At 39.6% G+C, this 22,009-nt stretch overlaps 1 protein-coding gene across 6 annotated transcripts in view; it reads left to right on the top strand.

Moving 5' to 3' along the window:
* The window catches only part of RNASEH2B (ribonuclease H2 subunit B), a 798,611-nt gene that overhangs the window by 67,804 nt on the left and 708,798 nt on the right, over positions 1–22,009 (top strand). Inside the window, exon 1 of one of the 6 annotated variants that reach the window (XM_079902669.1) lies at positions 21,485–21,672. The exons of 4 other annotated variants lie outside the window; for them this stretch is intronic. The gene's annotated coding sequence lies outside the window, so the exon portion shown is untranslated. Of the gene's footprint in view, positions 1–21,484; positions 21,861–22,009 lie in introns of those variants that run through there. One more of the 6 variants, XM_079902670.1, reaches the window with a different exon arrangement.

Raw genomic sequence — 22,009 nt, 5'->3', positions numbered from 1 at the left:
GAAAGGAGTCAACACAGAGGAAGCAGGGCTAAGGGATGGAGGAATAGAGACAGATTCCCAGTGATATTATTTGTACCTCAGTATTGCCCCTGGACTTTCTAACTATGGGATTCCAATATATTCTCCTTTGAAAAGTGCTGGTTTAATGGGAGTTTTATACCCACGATGGAAGGAGTCTTGACTAATATGGTTGTACTGGTCTCCACCAACTGTACTTTGCCGAACTGTGTACATTTGGTCAGATCACAGATGGCAATCAACTTGAATTATCCAACGGGGCTGTCTGTTTTGATTCATTGAACTTGATATTTACTAAATCTCCAGTTTGTATTGTGTGGACACCAGTGAACCAGCAGTAATGAACTGACATTCTAGCCACAAATAATTCACTTTGGCAAACTGTCTACCTCTCAGGGCTTAGAGTGCTTACCTGTAAAATGATGAAATTACTCGGTTCATAGAGACCCTGGGGTAGGTACTTCACATAAATCCTTTAGGGCTCCTGATTATACTTAATTATAGTAGCAAAAGTGATTTTACTGTCATTATAAGATGGCTGTTAATCTCTCAGTTGATCAGAATGTAAAAGAAATTTCTCAAACTTTATCTAATTCTCCTTTAAAAAATTTTTTTAAAAATTATTTTTATTTATTTAGGCCATGCTGTGTGGCATGCAGGATCTTAGTTCCCCCACCAGGAATTGAACCTATGCCCCATGAAGTGGAAGCACAGAGTCCTAATCACTGGACTGCCAGGGAATTACCAACCTTTATCTAATTCACAAGTGATTTATTAAAATAGGTTTTTCAGGATAAAATCTGAGAAAAATCCACATAGTTTATTCTTTTGTGTGCTCAGGTTATAAATATGACTTATTTATGAAATGTTGATAGGTAGTGTTCTAGAGTATTGGTGTGGCAATTCTTAAAATATTTAAAGAAGACAGTTTTTAAAATAATGCCAATAATAAGTGATGTAACATAACATTGTTAATGCAGGTTGTTAGGGTCTCTAAAGAGTATGCATACCAACAAATCAAATATATTTCAAATATTAATTGACTTTTGTCAGATTCTCTTCCAACCTCTCTTTCTGTGTCGTGTGTACTAGAACTCTTCCTTATCTACCTTAATTTGGTCTTCTGTCCTTCCATTCTATTATTCTTTTTTTTTTTTTTGGCGGTACGTGGGCCTCTCACTGCTGTGGCCTCTCCCGCTGCGGAGCACAGGCTCCGGACGCGTAGGCTCAGCAGCCATGGCCCACGGGCCCAGCCGCTCTGCGGCATGTGGGATCTTCCCGGACCGGGGCACGAACCCGTGTCCCCTGCCTCGGCAGGCGGACTCTCAACCACTGCACCACCAGGGAAGCCCTATTATTCTTTTTAAAAAATGACTTTATTGAGATATAATTCACATACCATAAAAGTCACCCATATAAGTATACAATTTGGTTTCCATCCCATTATTATTACACAGAAAATAAGTATTTTTTGTTTCCTTCATTACACTTATCAAAATTTGTAATTACCTATTTACTTCTTTACTTACTGTTTTATGCAACATGATCCCAATTTTGTGAGAAAAAATAATGTGTGCTTCAGAAAGGCAAAAACCAAAACAAATACAGGGTTGTGATATGTTTTACTTTCTTCCTTGAATTTTTTGCGTTTCCTAAAGTTTCTACAATGAGCATGAATTTTTTAAATTATCATTAAATGGAGGTCACTTTAAAAATAGCCTTCAGTGCAACAGTATGGTGAATCTTAGCATTGTAATGTTTAGCTAAAAAAAAGTTCCAAAGAGAACAAACATGATGTATTTATAATAGGATCCAAAATAACCAAAATAAAAATACAATTTTTGTGAAGAGTATAAAGCAATAAAACTATATAAAACAAAAGCAAGGGGGTGGTGAATATGGGACTTGGAATGATAGCTATTTCTGGTGGGTGAAGTCAATGGGATGGAATGGGGAACCTGTATAGTTAGAGAGAGGCTATGGTTAAGATTCTAGCTTTTGTTTGTTTTGTGGGCACTTATTATTAAAATGAAGAAAGAGAGAGAGAATGGATGGATGGAGAGATAAATAGATAGATAGATGCAGGCCATATTTAAAAAACAGTTTTCAGTCTTCTTATTCAAGCTGCCTATCCTGCAGATTATAGCACTTTGCTAGTGGATCCTGTCACTAGAAAGTGCTGGGGTACCCAGGGCCAGAATTGCAGGCCCAGTACCACCCAACCATGTCTCTGTGTCCTCCTTCCTCTGAGAACAGCCAGAACAGGAGTAAGAGTGGAAGCAGGGCACAGCTGACACTCAGCTGGGACACACCTGTCTGGCAGGCCAGCCTGTGTCTGTGCTGTTAATTGTGTGCCTGTTCTGATTGATTGGACCCTGTTCTGGTTGCTCAGCATTTTCAACATTTTGCCTGGTGTGGGAAAAGCTACCCAAGCTCATTCATTGACAGGCTAATCAACCACATTCCTATGCAGCAGCACGACGGCAATCAACTTGTACTTGGGCTGATAATTGCAAAGAGGGGGAGGAAAGGAGGTAATTGTAGGTTCAAAGAGATAATACCTTTTATTGTGGTCAGTTAGATCTGTATGTAAAGGGAAGAATTTTAAGTCAGAAAGTGGCTCCACATTTCATGGTGCCCCCAATGTCTGCTCTGCTCTGTTTTCTCAATGCGAGATGTGTCATCACCTCTTGTCTCTGCTCCTCATTTTAGACACATACTTTAGGTGAAAAAGATTTCTGAAGGGAGGAAGGAGAAAGATGACAAAATGCCCTTTGGTAAATCCTTCCAAATATAGAACCAGGAGTCTGGAGTGGTCCTCAGAGAGATATCCACTCAGCTCCCTCACTGCACAGACATAAGGCACAGACCCTGAGGGCCTCAGAACTCTGCCAGTATTGGCAGGTCACCACCAGGACCCAGGTCCCCCACCTCGCATCCCAATGTGCATTTCACTATACCACATAGTTTATAGCATGTTTGCATGTAGAGAAATATGGTTTACAGCCACTTCAGAACCATGTCCTGCCATGCAGCCAGCCACACCGGGACCCAGTCTCACTTGCCAACAGGCTGGCAGCCACCACATGTAGCAGGGCCTGGCAGCTAATTGACCGAGGGTCAGCCCCACCTACCAACATGCCCACGATAGTCAGCCCCACCACAACAGAGGGACCCATGCAGCCCACTCCTAGAGAATATAGGTCTGTTGACCAGGGGAGAGTGTGCTGCTAGGTCCCAGAGGACATCTTCTACATAAGGCCACTTCTCCAAGATGAGAAATGTAACTGACCTATCTAATACATACCTACCTAATACATAGAAATAAACAGAATTGGGCAAAATTAGGAGAAAAGATAATGTTCCAAATGAAGGAACAGAATAAAGTCCCAGAAGAACCAAGTGAAGTGGAAATAAGCAATCTATCCAATAAAGAAGTCAAGGTAGTGGTTATAAAGATGCTCAATGTACTTGGGAAAAGAATGGATGAACACAGTAAGAAGTTTTATAAAGAGTTAGAAAATATAAGGAAGGGCCAAACAAAGCTCAAGAATACAATAACTGAAATAAATAAGATACTAGAAAGAATCAGCAGTAGATTAGATGATTAGATGAGATGATACAGAGGAATGGATCAGCAAACCGGAAGACAGAGTATTGGAAATCACTGAAGCTGAACAGAAAAAAGAAATATAGTTTAAAAAAATGAGGATAGTTTAAGAGACCTCATAACATCAGGTGTACTAACGCTTGCATTATAGGGGTTCCAGAAGGAGAAGAGAAAGGGAAAGGGGCAGGAAACTTATTTGAAGAAATAGTAGCTGAAAACTTCCCTAACCTGGGAAAGAAAACAGACATCCAGGTCCAGGAAGCACAGAGAGTCCCAAACAAGATGAACCTGAAGAGGATCACACCAAGACACATTATCATTAAAATGACAAAAACTAAAAATAAAGAGAGAACCTTAAAAGCAGCAAGAGAAAAACAACTAATTACATACAGGGAACTCCCACAAGACTATCAGGTGACTTTTCACCAGAAACCTTACAGGCCAGAAAGTTTAAAGTGATGAAAAGGAAAAACCTACAACAAAGAATACTCTACCAGGCAAGGCTATCATTCATATTTGAAGGAGAGATAAAGAGTTTTACAGACAAGCAAAAGCTAAAAGAGTTCAGCACACTAAACATGCTTTATAAGAAATGTTAAAGGGACTTCTTAAAGTAAAAGAGACCATAACTAGAAATATGAAAAGCACAAAAGGAAAAATCTCATTGGTAAAGGCAAACATACAGTAAAGGTAGTAGATCACTCACTTATAAAGCTAGTAGAAGGGTTAAAAGGCAGAAGTAGTAAAATCATCACTATCTATAATAAGTAGTTAAGGGATACACAGAACAAGAATATGTAAAATATGATGTTAAACATAGTAAACATGGAGGGAGGGAGTAAAAATGCAGGATTATTAAAATGCATTCAGACTTAAGAGATTATCAATTTAAAATAATTATATATGTATGTGTGTTGGTATATATGACCCTCATAACCACAAACCAAAAATCTAAAATATATACATACAGAAAAAAGAGAAAGGAATCCAAGCCACATTAAAGATAGTCATCAAAAGAAGACAGCAAAAAAAGAAGAAAGAAACAAAAAAGAACTACAAAAACAACAAAATGGCAATAAGTACATACCTATAGATAATTACTTTAAATGTAAATGGACTAAATGTTCACATCAAAAGACATAGAGTGGCTGAATGAATAAAAAACAAGACCCATGTATATGCTACCTACAAGAGACTCACTTCAGATCTAAAGATAAACACAGACTGAAAGTGAGGGGATGAAAAAAGATATGAAAATGGAAACAAAAAGAAATCTAGGATAGCAATACTTATATTAGACAAAATAGACCTGAAAACAAAGACTGTAACAAGAGACAAAGAAGGATATTACATAATGATAAAGTGATCAATCCAACAATAATATATAAAAATTGTAAATATATATTCACCCAACAAAGGAGCACCTACATACATAAAGTAAATATTAACAAATATTAAGGGAGAAATTTATAGTAACACAATAAAAGTAGGAGACATTAACATAGCACTTACATCAATGAACAAGACAGACAGAAAATCGGTAAGGAAACACTGGCCTTGTATGACACATTAGACCGCATTAACTTCACAGATGTATAAGCATCCAAAAGCAGCAGAATACACTTTCTTTTCAAGTGCACATGGACCATTCTCCAGGATAGATCACATGCTAGGCCACAAAACAAGTTTCAATAAACTTAAGATTGAAATCATGTCAAATATCTCCTCAACCACAATAGTATGAGACTAGAAATCAACTACAAGAAAAATGCTGCAAAAAATACCACCATGTGGGGGCTAAACAATATGCTACTACTAAACAACCAAAAGTCACTGAAGAAATCAAAGAAGAAATAAAAAAATACCTGGAGATAAATGAAAACAATAACACAACAATCCAAAATCTAACTGCAGCAAAGCAGTTCTAAAGGGAAGTTTATAGTGATACAAACCTACCTCAGGAAACAATAAAAATCTCAAATCAACAATCCAGCCTTTCACCTCAAGGAACTAGAAAAGGAACAAAAAAAATCCAAAGTTAGTGGAAGGAGAAAAATCATAAAGATCAGAATATAAATAAATGAAATAGAGACTAAAACTAGAAAAGATCAATGAAACTAAGAGCTGGTTCTTTGAGATGAAAAACAAAATTGATAAGCCTTTAACCAGACTCATCAAGAAAAAAAGAGAGAGGGCTGAAATAAATAAAATAAAAAGTGAAAGAGGAGAAGTTAATACTAACACCACAGAAATACAAATGATCATAAGAGATTACTCTGAACAATTATGCACCAATAAAATGGACAACCTAGGAGAAATGGATAAATTCCTAGAAATGTACAGTCTCCCATGACTAAATCAGGAAGAAATAGAAAATATGAACAGACTGATTACTAGTAATGAAATTGAATCACTAATAAAAAAATTCCCAGGAAACAAAAGCCAGGACCAGGTGACTTCACAGGTGAATTCTACCAGACGTTGAAAGACTTAACACTTATTCTTTTCAAACTCTCCCAAAAAATTGAAGAAGGAACACTTCTGAACTCATTCTGTGAGCCCAGAATTCCCCTGATCCCAAAAGCAGACAAAGATACTGCCCCCCCACCACAAACACACACTGAAATATTACTTAGCCATAAAAAAGAATGAAAACTTGACATTAGTGACATGTACGGACCTAGAGCGTATTATGCTAAGGTGAAATATGTCAGAGAAACACAAATACCCTATGATTTCTACAGTATGGAATCTAAAAAACAAAACAAATGAACAAAGATAACAAAACAGAAACAGACTCATTGACACAGAGAACAAACTGGTGGTTGCCAGAGGGAGGGGGGATCAGTGAAATAGGTAAGAAAGATTAAGACAAATTTCCAGTTATAAAATAAAGTTACAGGGATGTCATGTACTGTATAGGAAATATAGTCAATACTATTGTAATAACTTTGCATGGTGATGGATGGTAGCTTGATTTATCCTGGTGATCATTTTGTAATGTGTAAAAATATCGAATCACTAGGTTGTACACCTGAAACTAATATAATATTGTAAGTAAGTCAATTATACTTCAATAAAAAAGGAAAAAAAACAAAGTACTGACACATGCTACAACATGGATGAACCTTGAAAACATTGTGCTAAGTGAAAGAAGCCAGACACAAAAGACTACATATTGTATAGTTCCATTTGTATGAAATACCCAGAATTTACAAATATATAAAGACAGAAAGTAAATTACTGGTTGCTTATGCCTGGGGAGGGGATGGGAGAATAAGAAGGTGATAGTTAAAGGGTGATGAAAATATTGTAAAATTGATTGTGGTGAGGGTTACAAAACCCTGTGAATATTCTTAAAAATCATTGAATTGCGCACTTTAAATGGTTGAATTGTATGGTATGTGAATTATATCTCAATAAATCTGTTACCAAGACAACAAACACACACACACACACATGACAATAGGACTGCACTAGACCTGATTTGCTCTTGGGGTAGTGGTGGTGTCTTTTACTCTGATGCCTGGGAATCATTGTGTCTCTTCCCTGCTTAGTATGTGAGCCATTCTAATAAAAGTTTTTGACCTGTGGTGTTTACAGATGGCGTTAGTTATTTGATTTAATTTTCCAAGGTAATGTCTACATCTTCAAAGGGATTTTTGAGAGTTTTATTCCAAAGGGGAACGTGATATGGGAATTTCAGGCTGTTCAGGAGAATAGAAGCAGTAGTTTGTGGATAAGGGACTTTCAAGCCACAAAAGTCATTCTTGGTTTCTACTTTGCAGAACGCATTCTCGGGGTAGGGCTGCTGATGGTACATCCTCTTGCAAAAGGTGGTCTTTATTATTCAGAACACAGGAATTCCCCTTACTCTACAAATCTTTGTTCCTTGATGACCATAAATTTAGGTGAATGAAATCTTTTTGTGCATTTTCAGAAACCTCCAAAGTTCGGATTATGTTAGGGTGTCAGCTTTTTTACATGCTGAAGCTGAGTTGGGATTGGGCGATGGCCCTGAAACAATATCTTTATCTCTGTTAGCACCAGGCTGTCAGTCTCCAGATCCACTGTTCACAGCCACATGGATCACTGAGAAGGTTCACATCTTAGTATGGTTTGGTGGCCCTGTCTGGGCATCCACTGAGTTCTACCCACTGGTTCTTGCAGTGCGTCTGAGGTGTGCTCCCATAAGGGGCCCTGGACTTGCAGAAATTATTTTTGCAGCCAGAGAATTTATAATTTGCAACATATGGCGAGTCATTTTTAGCAGCTTTCCTTCTTTCTTTTGCATTTTCCCACACCCACTCCCACTTACTGTTGGCTGCCCTCCCAGTACCTTCTCACCACTAGGGACTTATATTAAAAGGCAGATTTCTGTAGGCTCTGCAAGAGCCACAATTGCATTATTTGCCTCTTGTTTTCTTTTAATTATCATTTTTTCACATTACTGTTCCTTTATGCTTACAGATTACACATTAAATAAGAGTCAAGGATACAGACATTGGGCCAGGAGGAGGAATCTACATGTCTTGACTGCTATAGGATGGGCAGGGGACAGAGCAGCATGGTAGTGGTGAAAGTTGCAGTCTTTGGCTTCTACAGAGAGGCAGTGTGGAATGGAGGGCTGGGGTGAGAGGCTGAGTGATAGAGATGAAAGAGCATGGTGTTTTGGAGTTGCACAGACACTAACTAGAATGCTAACTCATCCACTGATTGGCTGTGTGATTTGGGGCAAGTTACCTGAAGTCTTCAGCTTCAGTTACCTTTGCCTTGTCTTGTCAGATGAACTTGCAAGGTTGTTATGATAATCAAACAAGGTGATGAATATGAGTATACTTAGTGGCACATATAAAGCACTTCATAAATATTATTTTCCCTTTCCTTTCATTAAGAGAGAATGAGAGGGCTTCCCTGGTGGCGCAGTGGTTGAGAGTCCGCCTGCCGATGCAGGGGACACGGGTTCGTGCCCCGGTCCGGGAAGATCCCACATGCTGTGGAGCGGCTAGGCCTGTGAGCCATGGCCTCTGAACCTGTGTGTCTGGAGCCTGTGCTCCGCAACGGGAGAGGCCACAACAGTGAGAGGCCCGCGTACGGCAAAAAAAAAAAAAAAAAAAGAAAAAAGAAAAAAAAAAAGAATGAGAAAAAAAAAGCCAAAGACATGAAAATCCCCATGTTCTATTAATAACAGTCCCCATTTTTCTTTTCCATAATATTTTCATAATGCTTTAAACCATGTGGGTAATTGTTTCAACATTTAATTTTTCCACTGAATTATTTAACTGCATTTATGACAAGCACGTATTTATTTTGAGTATGTCAGTGGAACCATTAATTTATTATAATGGATTTACAACATGCCCAGATATTTTTTCACTATTATCTTTGTGGTGATAGAAAACTATGCAGCCTCCCATAGATTTATCTTGCTTCAATCACACTTTAATCAAAATGAATTCCTGAAAAGTCTAGATAAGAGTCCCCCAAGAGCAAAGGAGTAAGAAGATTTTCTCCAAAAACTGTATTTAAGCCTGATAGTTTATCAGTCCGATGACTCCCACTTTTGTCCTCAAGTTTTAGCAGAGGAAGCTTGGTGGGCATTTTATCTCGGGAGGGGGCATAGTGACGGAAGAGAAGTAATGAGATTAGAAATTTCTTTTTCTAAAGAAAATGGTTATTTTGCACATCTGGAGAGTGGTCCAGTCGTTTGTTTGGTTCCCAGATGCTTCTGCAGCCCACACTTCTGTAAAGATTCTCTGCCTGGCATGTCTTCATTGCCTTCAAAGGGATTTCTTTTTGAGCAAGGTAATAAAGTTCATTTCCACAGCCTTCCCTGATTGATGCCTCCAGACTGGACCGCCAGTCCTGATGGGCAGATGAGTACTGAATTCCCCATTTAGCACTCTCAGGCTTTAAACATTCAAAATGACATTACATAAAACACATGCCTTTCATCACGTTTATTTTCCCATCAGCTCGTGGCTTGAGAGTTTAGGTTAACCTTTCAGTTGTAACCAGGGTTTAAAATGAACAATGAAAGCTTCGTAACAGCTCTTTCTTGAAATTTGTTCCTTATTAAATTTTAAAAAATTTCCTTTATTTATTGGCAGGGGGTGGGAGGCACTGAGGTGTGAAGCTTGGTCATGAGGCTTAGTTGCAAAAGAGGACTGTAAGCATAGGTAGTTGCAGATTAAAAATACGTTAGCAATTAGTGTTTTCCACCTAATGGTTTAAAACTGAAAAAAAAAAAATCTCCAGCTGCTAAAGGTATTACAAAATAAGGACAGGCTGAACAATCCTGCATTAAAAAAAAAAAAATCTCATTCTGGGAAAAGCTTTGCCCTTCTCATTCTTAGCCATAATTAAGACGAGGCAATAACTATTTAAATTTGTGTGCACAATGATACAAATTTCTCCATGAAAAATTTACAAAAGCTGCTAAATAAACACGTGGAGAATGTATTATTTACTAATCGTAACCTCAGCTATCAAACACACAATTTAGATCTACCTATTCTATAAATCAAACATTCCCCAGAAGGAACACTGACAGCTATGTTTAGAGCTTGAAATGGGCCTGTTTATTTTAGGATGAGATAAAGATCGACATTAAAAGGTTATTAACCAACATTTATTGCCCTTTCTATGGACTTTACCTAAGAATGGTTTGATACTTAAAACTTGATGAGGTAATTTGAATGGTGCTAGCTTTTTTTGATAGTTATTAATGCTTTGTCACAACTGTTTCATTTCTTTAAATATATGATTTCAAATGTTTTATCATATTTTTTAATCTAACTGTATGTCTTAGGTACAAAATGTTTATTTTATGAGAGTGTAACTTCATGAAAATCAAGGATAAATGTGGTTTTATTTATAAAAATTTGCTTTTCCCCCAACAGCTTTGAGTTCTACGTCTGCATATTTTATTCACTCCCAACTAGGGTGGGGAATGAGGAAAGAAAAACTGGCCTTCTAGGTTCTTGAAGATGAAAGCTGCCACTTGTGTGAGGGTTTTTTCCCCACTCAAGCTAGGAGGGACTTTACCAGCAAAGGCCCAGGACACCACTGACAGCATAGAATACCCTTCTGTGGTTCTTCCATGAGACTACAGCTGGAAGCAGGCCCAAGGGCACACTAACCCTGTCCACTCAGTGTGCCCTGGTCAGACACCTGGCTTTTTCAAGCCTCCAGAGTAAAATCCCAGGAGATCCACAGTGAAACAACAAGCTGGGAGTAAGACCACAGCCTACATGCAAAATGGTCTTCTCAGATCATGTATGTACACAAATCTGAAAGCTTAGGGAAAGAACAAAATAAAAGGCAAGAATGTAGGCAGTTTTCATCAAGCTAAAGCTTCTAGATGTACTCCAAGTCAGCCTGAGCTATCGAAGTGATGGGACCACTGAAACAATTTATATATATATATAATTATTTATTAAAATTTTTTAACATATTTATTGGAGTATAATTGCTTTACAATGGTGTGTTAGTTTCTGCTTTATAACAAATTGAATCAGCTATACATATACATATATCCGCATATCTCCTCCCTCTTGCCTCTCCCTCCTACCCTCCCTATCCCACTCTAGGTGGTCACAAAGCACTGAGCTGATCTCCCTGTGCTATGCGGCTGCTTCCCATTAGCTATCTATTTTACATTTGGTAGTATATATAACTCCATGCCACACTCTCACTTCTTCCCAGCTTACCCTTCCCCATCCCCGTGTCCTCAACTCCATTCTCTACGTCTGCATCTTTATTCCTGTCCTGCCCCTAGGTTCTTCATAACCTTCTTTTTTTTTTTTTTAGATTACATATATATGTGTTAGCATATGGTATTTGTTTTTCTCTTTCTGACTTACTTCACTCTGTATGACAGACTCTAGGTCCATCCAACTCACTACAAATAACTCAATTTTGTTTCTTTTTACGGCTGAATAATATTCCATTGTATATATGTGTCATATCTTCTTTATCCGTTCATCTGTTGATGGACACTTAGGTTGCTTCCATGTCCTGGCTATTGTCAATAGAGCTGCAATGAACATTGTGGTACATGACTCTTTTTGAATTATGGTTTTCTCAGGGTATATGCCCACTAGTGGGATTGCTGGGTTGTATGGTAGTTCTATTTTTAGATTTTAAGGAACCTCCATACTGTTCTCCATAGTGGCTGTATACATTTCCACCAATAGTGTAAGCAGGTTTCCTTTTGTCCACACCCTTTACAGCATTTATTGTTTGTAGACTTTTTGATGACGGCCATTCTGACTGGTGTGAGGGGATACCTCACTGTAGTTTTGATATGCATTTCTCTAATGATTAATGATGCTGAGCATTCTTTCATATGTTTGTTGGCAATCTATATATCTTCTTTGGAGAAATGTTTATTTAGGTCTTCTGTGCATTTTTGGATTGGGTTGTTTGTTCTTTGATACTGAGCTGCTTAAGCTGCTTGTAAATTTTGTAGATTAATCCTTTGTCAGTTGCTTCACTTGAAAATATTTTCTCCCATTCTGAGGGTTGTCTTTTCATCTTTATTATGGTTTCCTTTGCTGTGCAAAAACTTTTAAGTTTCATTAGGTCCCATTTGTTTATTTTTGTTTTTATTTCCATTTCTCTAGGATGTGGGTCAAAAAGGAACTTGCTGTGGTTTATGTCATAGAGTGTTCTGCCTCTGTTTTCCTCTAAGAGTTTTATAGTGTCTGGACTTCTATTTAGGTCTTTAATCCATTTTGAGTTTATTTTTGTGTATGCTGTTAGGGAGTGTTCTAATTTCATTCTTTTACATGTAGTTGTCCAGTTTTTCCAGCACCACTTATTGAAGAGGCCATCTTTTCTCCATTGTATATTCTTGCCTCCTTTATCAAAAATAAGGTAACCATATGTGCGTGGGTTCATCTCCGGGCTTTCTATCCTGTTCCATTGATCTATATTTCAGTTTTTGTGCCAGTATCATATTGTCTTGATTACTGTAACTTTGTAGTATAGTCTGAAGTCAGAGAGTCTGATTCCTCCAGCTCCATTTTTCTTTCTCAAGATTGCTTTGGCTATTCGGGGTCTTTTGTGTTTCCATACAAACCGTAAAAAATTTTTTTCTAGTTCAGTGAAAAATGTCATTGGTAGTTTGATAGGGATTGCATTGAATCTGTAGATTGCTTTGGGTAGTATAGTCATTTTCACAGTGTTGATTCTTCCAATCCAAGAATATGGTATACCTCTCCATCTGTTTGTATCCTCTTTAATTTCTTTCATTTAGTGTCTTATAGTTTTCTGCATACAGGTCTTTTGTCTCCTTAGGTACATTTATTCCTAGGTATTTTATTCTTTTTGTTGCAATGGTAAATGGAACTGTTTCCTTAATTTCTCTTTCAGATTTTTCATCATTAGTGTATAGGAATGCAAGAGATTTCTGTGCACTGCTACTTTACCAAATTCATTGATTAGCTCTAGTAGTTTTCTGGTGGCATCTTTAGGATTCTCTATGTATTGTATCATGTCATCTGCAAACAATGACAGCTTTACTTCTTCTTTTCTGATTTGGATTCCTTTTATTTCCTTTTCTTCTCTGATTGCTGTGGCTAAAACTTCCAAAACTATGTTGAATAATAGTGGTGAGAGTGGGCAACCTTGTCTTGCTCCTGATCTTAGTGGAAATGGTTTCAGTTTTTCACCATTGCAAACGATGTTGGCTGTGGGTTTGTCATATATGGCCTTTATTATGTTGAGGTAAGTTCCTTCTAAGCCTACTTTCTGCAGGGTTTTTATCATAAATGGGTGTTGAATTTTTTCAAAAGCTTTTTCTGTATCTATTGAGATTATCATGTGGTTTTTATCCTTCAGTTTGTTAATATGGTGTATCACATTGATTGATTTGTGTATATTGAAGAATCCTTGCATTCCTGGGATAAACCCCACTTGATCATGGTGTATGATCTTTTTAATGTGCTGTTGGATTCTGTTTGGTAGTATTTTTTTGAGGATTTTTACATCTATGTGCATCAGTGATATTGGCCTGTAGTTTTCTTTCTTTGTGACATTTTTGTCTGGTTTTGGTATCAGGGTGATGGTGGCCTTGTAGAATGAGTTTGGGAGTGTTCTTCCCTCTGCTATATTTTGGAAGAGTTTGAGAAGGATAGGTGTTAGCTCTTTTCTAAATGTTTGATAGAATTTGCCTGTGAAGCCATCTGTTCCTGGGCATTTGTTTGTTGGAAGATTTTTTTTTTCTCTTTTTTTGTGGGCCTCTCACTGTTGCAGCTTCTCCTGTTGCGGAATACAGGCTCCGGACATGCAGGCTCAGTGGCCATGGCTCATGTGCCCAGCCGCTCGGTGGCATGTGGGATTCTCCCGGACCGGGGCACGAACAACCTGTGTCCCCTGCATTGGCAGGCAGACTCTCAACCACTGTGCCACCAGGGAAGCCCCTGTTGGAATATTTTTTGTTGTTGTTGTTGGAATATTTTTAATCACAGTCTCAATTTCAGTGCTTGTGATTTGTCTGTTTATATTTTCTATTTCTTCCTGGTTCAGTCTTGGAAGGTTGTGATTTTCTAAGAATTTGTCCGTTTCTTCCAGGTTGTCTACTTTATTGGCATATAGTTGCTTGTAGTAATCTCTCATGATGCTTTGTATTTCTGCAGTGTCAGTTGTTACTTCTCCTTTTTCATTTCTAATTCTATTGATTTGAGTCTTCTCCCTTTTCTTCTCGTTGAGTCTGGCTAATGGTTTATCAGTTTTGTTTAACCTCTCAAAGAACCAGCTTTTCGTTTTATTGATCTTTGCTATTGTTTCCTTCATTTCTTTTTCATTTATTTCTGATCTGATCTTTATGATTTCTTTCCTTCTGCTAACTTTGGGGTTTTTTGTTCTTCTTTCTCTAATTGCTTCAGGTGTAAGGTTAGGTTGTGTATTTGAGATTTTTCTTGTTTCTTGAGGTAGGATGGTATTGCTATAAACTTCCCTCTGAGAACTGCGTTTGTTGTATCCCATAGGTTTTGTGTCATCCTGTTTTCATTGTTATTTGTTTCTAGGTATTTTTTGATTTCCTCTTTGATATCTTCAGTGATCTCTTGGTTATTTAGTAGCATATTGTTTAGCATCCATGTGTTTGTATTTTTTACAGTTTTTTTTCCTGTAATTGATATCTAGTCTCATAACATTGTTGTTGGAAAAGATATTTGATACAATTTCAATTTTCTTAAATTTACCAAGGCTTGATTTGTGACCCAAGATATGATCTGTCCTGGAGAATATTCCATGAGCTCTTGAGAAGAGAGTGTATTTTGTTGTTTTTGGATGGAATGTCCTATAAATATCAATTAAGTCCATCTTGTTTAATGTATTATTTAAAGTTTGTGTTTCCTTATTTATTTTCATTTTGGATGATCTGTCCATTGGTGAAAGTGGGGTTTTAAGGTCCCCTACTATGACTGTGTTACTGTCAATTTCCCCTTTTATGGCTGTTAGCATTTGCCTTATGTATTGAGGTGCTCCTATGTTGGGTGCATAAATATTTACAATTGTAATACTTCTTCTTGAATCGATCCCTTGATCATTATGTAGTGTCCTTCTTTGTCTCTTGTAATAGTCTTTATTTTAAAGTCTATTTTGTCTGATATGAGCATTGCTACTCCAGCTTTCTTTTCATTTCCATTTGCATGGAATATCTTTGTGCATCCCCTCACTATCAGTCTGTATGTGTCCCTAGGTCTTAAGTGGGTCTCTTGTAGACAGCATATATATGGGTCTTGTTTTTGTATCCATTCAGCCAGTCTATGTCTTTTGGTTGGAACATTTAATCCATTTACATTTAAGCTAATTATCAATATGTATGTTCCTATTATCATTTTCTTAATTGTTTGGTGTTTTTTATTGTAGGTCTTTCCTCCTCTTTGTTTGCTACCTCGAGAAGTTCCTTTAGCATTTGTTGTAAATTGGTTTGGTGGTATTGAATTCTCTTAGCTTTTGCTTGTCTGTAAAGCTTTTAATTTCTCCGTCAAATCTGAATGAGATCCTTGCTGGGTAGAGTAATCTTGGTTGCAGGTTTTTCCCTTTCATCACTTTAAATATGTCCTGCCACTCCCTTCTGGCTTGCATAGTTCCTGCTGAAAGATCAGCTCTTAAACTTATGGGGCTTCCCTTGTATGTTATTTGTTGTTTTTCCCTTGCTGCTTTTAATATCTTTTCTTTGTATTTAATTTTTGATAGCTTGGTTAATATGTGCCTTCGCTTGTTTCTCCTTGGATTTATCCTGTATGGGACTCTGTGCTTCCTGCACTTAATTGACTATTTCCTTTCCCATATTAGGTAAGTTTTCAACTATAATCTCTTAAAATATTTTCTCAGTCCCTTTCTTTTTCTCTTCTTCTTCTGAAACCCCTATAATTTGAATGTTGTTGCGTTTAATGTTGTCCCAGAGGTCTCTAAGACTGTCCTCAATTCTATTTATTCTTTTTTCTTTGTTGTGCTCTGCAGTAGTTATTTCCACTATTTTATCTTCCAAGTCACTTATCCGTTCTTTTGCCTCATTTATTCTGCTATTGATTCTGTCTAGAGAATTTTTAATTTCATTTATTGTGTTGTTCATCATTGTTTATTTGCTGTTTAGTTCTTCTAGGTCCTTGTTCAATGTTTCTTATATTTTCTCCATTCAATTTCCAAGATTTTGGATCATCTTTACTATCATTACTCTGAATTCTTGTTCAGGTAGAATGCCTATTTCCTCTTCATTTGTTTGGTCTGGTGGGTTTTTACCTTGCTCCTTCATCTGCTGTGTGTTTCTCTGTCTTTTCATTTTGCTTAACTTACTGTGTTTGGGGTCTCCTTTTTGCAGGCTGCATGTTCACAGTTCCCATTGTTTTTAGTGTCTGCCCCAAGTGGGTGAGCTTGGTTCAGTGGGTTGTGTAGGCTTCCTGGTGGAGGCGACTAGTGTCTGTGTTCTGGTGGATGAGGCTGGATCTTGTCTTTCTGGTGGGCAGGACCGCGTCTGGTGGTGTGTTTTGGGGTGTCTGTGACCTTATTATGATTTTAGGCAGCCTCTCTGATAATGGGTGGGTTTGTGTTTCTGTCTTGCTACTTGTTTGGCAAAGGGTGTCCAGCACTGTAGCTTGCTAGTCGTTGAGTGGAGCTGGGTCTTAGCATTGAGATGGAGATCTCTGGGAGAGCTCTCGCCATTTGATATTACGTGGAGCCAGGAGGTCTCTGGTGGACCAATGTCTTGAACTCGGCTCTCCACCTTAGAGGCAGAGGCCTGACATGTGGCTGGAGCACCTAGACCCTGTCAGCCACAAGGCTCAGAAGAAAAGGGAGAAAAAAAGAAAGAAAGAAAAAAATAAAATAAAATAATGTTATTAAAAATTTAAAAATAATTATCAAAAATAAAAAAATGAAAAAGTACTAAAAAGAGAAAGAAGAGAGCACCCAAACCAAAAAACAAATCCACCAATGATAACAAATGCTAAAAACTATACTAAAAAAAACCCCGAAAAAAACAAACAAAACGGACAGACAGAACCGTGGGACAAATGGTAAAAGCAAAGCTATACAGACAAAATCAGACAAAGAAGCATACACATACACACTCACAAAAAGAGAAAAAGGAAAAAATACATATATCATTGCTCCCAAAGTCCACCCCCTCAATTTTGGGATGATTCGTTGTCTATTCAGGTATTCCAGAGATGCAGTGTACATCAGGTTGACTGTGGAGGTTTAATCCGCTGCTCCTGAGGTTGCTGGGAGAGATTTCCCTTTCTCTTCTTTGTTTGCACTGCTCCTGGGGTTCAGCTTTGTGTTTGGCTCTGCCTCTTCGTGTAGGTCACCTGAGGGCGTCTGTTGCCCACCCAGACAGGAGGGGGTTAAAGCAGCGGCTGATTCGGGGGCTCTGGCTCACTCAGGCTGGGGGCAGGGAGGGGTACGGAATGCGGAATGCAGGGCGAGCCTGTGGCGGCAGAGGCCGGCATGAGGTTGCAACAGCCTGAGGCGCGCCGTATGTTCTCCCGGGAAAGTTGGATCACGGGACCCTGTCAGTGGCGGGCTGCACAGGCTCCCGGGAGGGGAGGTGTGGATAGCGACCTGTGTTTGCTCACAGGCTTCTTGGTGGCTGTAGCAGCAGCCTTAGCGTCTCATGCCCGTCTCTGGTGTCCGCGCTGATAGCGGCTCGCGCCCGTCTGTGGAGCTCCTTTAAGCAGCATTCTTAATCCCCTCTCCTCGCGCACCAGGAAACAAAGAGGCAAGAAAACGTCTCTTGCCTCTTTGGCAGCTCCGGACTTTTTCCTGGACTCCTCCCGGCTAGTAGCTGTGGCGCACTAGCCCTCTTCAGGCTGTGTTCACGCCGCCAACCCCAGTCCTCTCCCTGGGATCCGACCTCCAAAGCCCGAGCCTCAGCTCCCAGCCCCCGCCCACCCCAGCGGGTGAGCAGACAAGCCTCTCGGGCTGGTGAGTGCCGGTTGGCACCGATCCTCTGTGCGGGAATCTCTCCGCTTTGCCCTCTGCACCCCTGTTCCTGGCTCTCCTCCGTGGCTCTGAAGCTTCCCCCCCCGCCCCCTCCCCCGCCCCTGTCTCCCCCAGTGAAGGGCCTTCCTAGTGAGTGGAAACCTTTCCTCCTTCACAGCTCCCTCCCAGAGGTGCAGGTCCCGTCCCTATTCTTTTGTCTCTGTATTTCCTTTTGCCCTACCCAGGTACGTGGGGAAGTTTCTTGACTTTTGGGAGGCCTGAGGTCTTCTGCCAGCATTCAGTAGGTGTTCTGTAGGAGTTGTTCCACATGTAGATGTATTTCTGATGTATTTATGGGGAGGAAGGTGATCTCCACTTCTTACTCCTCTGCCATCTTGAAGGTCTCGGCAATTTATATTTTCATAGGAGTTTCTTTTGAAGATCCAAAATTCCAAATCATTGCTGAAGGCAGTCTAGGGAGCCTAATGATTCTGTCAACAAACTGTAAAACACTGTAAGCAGTCAGTGGAAGCATGTAAAACAGAGTGCTTTTTGAATTATATCTGGATCTTCAAAAACAGGCTTTTCTTGGGGGGTGGGGTCAGGGAATATTCTTCCATTTTGTTTCAGTGGGCAAGGAGAAAAGAAATGTCCAGGATACCTAAAGATGGAAGGAAAGGGAGAGGGAACGGTTAAGGACATGGAACTGCAGCTGCCTTGAGGAAAGGGAAACATTAATAAATTATTATAATAAGTCCATATTATAAATAAATAATTGTAATAATTACAATATAATAATAATATAATAAAATAACATAAGAAAATAAACTATATATATATACATCTTTGTATGACTTTCTCCTGTATACACCTATATCCAAAAATGGTTTGAGATGGATTATCTTTATCCAGGCCAGTCTTGGAGTAGGGTAGGATGTGGATGACCAACAGGGGTCACAGTCTGATGCTGTTCTTTTCTGCCTGTAGGCCAGTAATTGGGCTGAATGATGAGTCCAGGCCTGAGGTGGGGGTGAGGGTCGGGGGTGGGGAGATGAAGGAGATGGTACCACCTGCTGTTACTAAAGGCGCTCAATTACTAGCCCCACAGAGTTGGTGTGTGTGTTGGGCAACATAAGATAGGGTGGCTGGTGTTAACCAGCTTCCTCCTTCTCTTCCTCCACACATTCTCCTGGGACTTTAAGCTGCCAGTTTTGACAGTGGCTCACCTTTTCTTGTTCTTCCTCCCTGTAGAATATCTCTACCTTCTGTTTATTGTTGTTTTCTCTGGTTAAAATTTTGACTCCATCGAATGAGATTGGTCTTAGTGTTCATTCACATGAGACGGTACCTGTATTTGCCTATGTGTACATGTGCGGATGGACACACTCGTATATGTTTGCGTTTGTGTTGGGGAAAGACACACCTAGTGATTTGCTCTGTATTCGACATCCTTTAGAGAGAATGCTGATTGTTTCCTAGCTTAAATTTATCAAGGAAATAAAATAAACTAAATAATATTTATCAAGAAAACAAACAGATGTTTTTTCTTTTATAACTTGTCATCAATCTTCTCTCATTAGGAGCTGGAATAAAGTCATGAGAATTTGTTCTTGTCTTGCATTACTGATAAGGAGAGTCATAACAAAAATGCTAGCATTAATTTATATAGTGTATAAATTATACTATATTTGTATACAGTATTGCATTCAGTAGAGGTCTTTGAGAATCTCATACCTTAATCCAAAGGAATAACTTATAGTGGAAATGTTAGGCTAAGTGAAGACGCTTTCAGCGTCCTTCAAATCACACATAGTAGTTATCACCTGCTGGCTCCAAGAAACTGGTGTGATTTTCTTTGAGAGAATGGTAGTCATGTTGAATTTGAGCTGTCCGTGAGACATTCAGATGAATATGTGGATGGATAATTAGAAGTATAGTTTTGAAACTTGAGGGCCAGAGGTGTGAAATTTGGGAGTCATTGGTCTGTGAGTGGTAGTTGAAGTTGTGGACATATGTAAGATTACTGGAGGAGAAATGAGGAAAGAAGCTATCTAGGACAGGCTAGGACAGAAGTGTGAGCTGCACCAATGTGTGGGCTATACTCTTAGTGACCTTCAGTCTTCTTAGGCTGATAGCACATATACAAGAACTTACTGCATAGCACTGCAAGTGTAAGGGATGAAGTTTAGTGGAAAGTTAAGGCAGTCTGTTTAAATGTTGCTGAAAATAAATTGATTAGATTGCCTCTTTCATGCAAAGATGGAAGTTAATGGAATTCAACCTATGAAAGATTTACTAACTGTAAAGGACTGTGTTCCATGCCAATGGAGAAAAATCACAGATGAATTAGAACAGTTCTTACTCCCAAGAAGTGAGGGAGACAGATGTGGAAACATCTAACTGTAATATAAGGATGAATGAAATAAGAGCTATAATAGTTGAATGAAATGGGAACTTAACAGAAAGAACAACTAATTTCAAAGCGGGTTCGAGGGATGTTTCACAAAAGAAGAAGGATGACTAAGCTACAAAAGGCAAAGAAGTGAGGGGAGAGACTCTCAGTGTGACTGCCCCTGTCATGCCCAGGCAGGAGGCACCACAGGGTTGAACGGGGCTGAACCTGCTGGTGGAACACTGAATATTCTGGAGTTATCTGGTCACTCTCCATGTGCAACCTCTCTACCCTCCACATCCCAGACCCTACACAAGAGCCTCCAAAACACAAAGCCCTCTTCCTAACCAGCAGTTAGGAAGTTAACAGTGCCTTCCCATTGATACTCTCAAGCAGTTAAAAATGGGTACTTCACAGTTTCTCACACATCGGAGAGAAAACCCCAGAACAAACAGTGCACTTCACATAATATTCCTACTGAAATATAGTGGGAATCACTTTAATAGCACTGAGAAAAATTCAGCAAGATATAGTTTGTTTAAAAGATAAAAAAGGGGCTTCCCTGGTGGTGCAGTGGTTGAGAGTCCACCTGCCGATGCAGGGGACACGGGTTCGTGCCCCGGTCTGGGAAGATCCCACATGCCGCGGAGCGGCTGGGCCCGTGAGTCATGGCCGCTGAGCCTGTGCGTCCGGAGCCTGTGCTCCACAGAGGCCACAACAGTGAGAGGCCCGCGTACTGCAAAAAAAAAAAAAAAGATAAAAAAGTATTGCTTTAGTGTTACCAGTCCTCCCGAGTCTGGCCCCAACAAGGGTCCTTTTGCCTGGTGTCACTCAAGCCAATAGAATGAGGCAGTGCTCAGTTCAGAAGCAAAGGAAAGCTTTATTCTTTGATTAAAGAATTGAGAGGTGGGCGCTCGCACACTAGAGCAGACGTTCTCTCCATGGGCGGGGCTGCTTTACAGAGTCTCGTCAGCTGGGGGGTGGGGCACAGAGGAAGCGGAGTTCTCGCGGGGCTGCCGCAGCTGTGCTGCTCACGGGGCAGATCCCGTGCCGTTAGCGTCTCTGCGCACGGCACGTCTGCACCGTCTTGAAGCGTGGTGTCTGCCACACGGCCCGCCCAACTGAGGTGGGGATGCAGCCATTTTGCTCCAGAAGCTCTGGTCTGAAGTGCTGAGTGTAAGGAACCTCTACACACGGTACCCTACAGGCAAGTGAGGTCAGTTCCATCTTACTTTTCCCAGGGACCCCAGTGGGCTCTGTCGGTGATATTAGTATCTGAAAAAGAGCAAACAATAATGGACCAAAGCCGGCCAGTTTGAGGGGAGTTTATTCTGGTGGAGACCAGTGCCTGGAGGCATAACCACTCGGTTTTTGAAGGAGAAATAACAAAAATGAAAGAGAAAGGTACTACTTTTCTTACACTTCAGTCTTTCCCTGGTACACACGGTGCTGTCAGTTCATTTGTGAGGTCTTCATGTGTGAAGAACTTTGCCGGGTGGATGCTGAAGTTTAGCCTCTACTTCATCTCTTTGTTATGTGAGATTTATTTTAAG

Source organism: Stenella coeruleoalba, assembly GCF_951394435.1.
Source record: "Stenella coeruleoalba genome assembly, chromosome: 18".
In the NCBI taxonomy this organism is placed as follows: Eukaryota; Metazoa; Chordata; class Mammalia; order Artiodactyla; family Delphinidae; genus Stenella; species Stenella coeruleoalba.
This window is presented reverse-complemented; position numbering and strand designations above follow the sequence as displayed.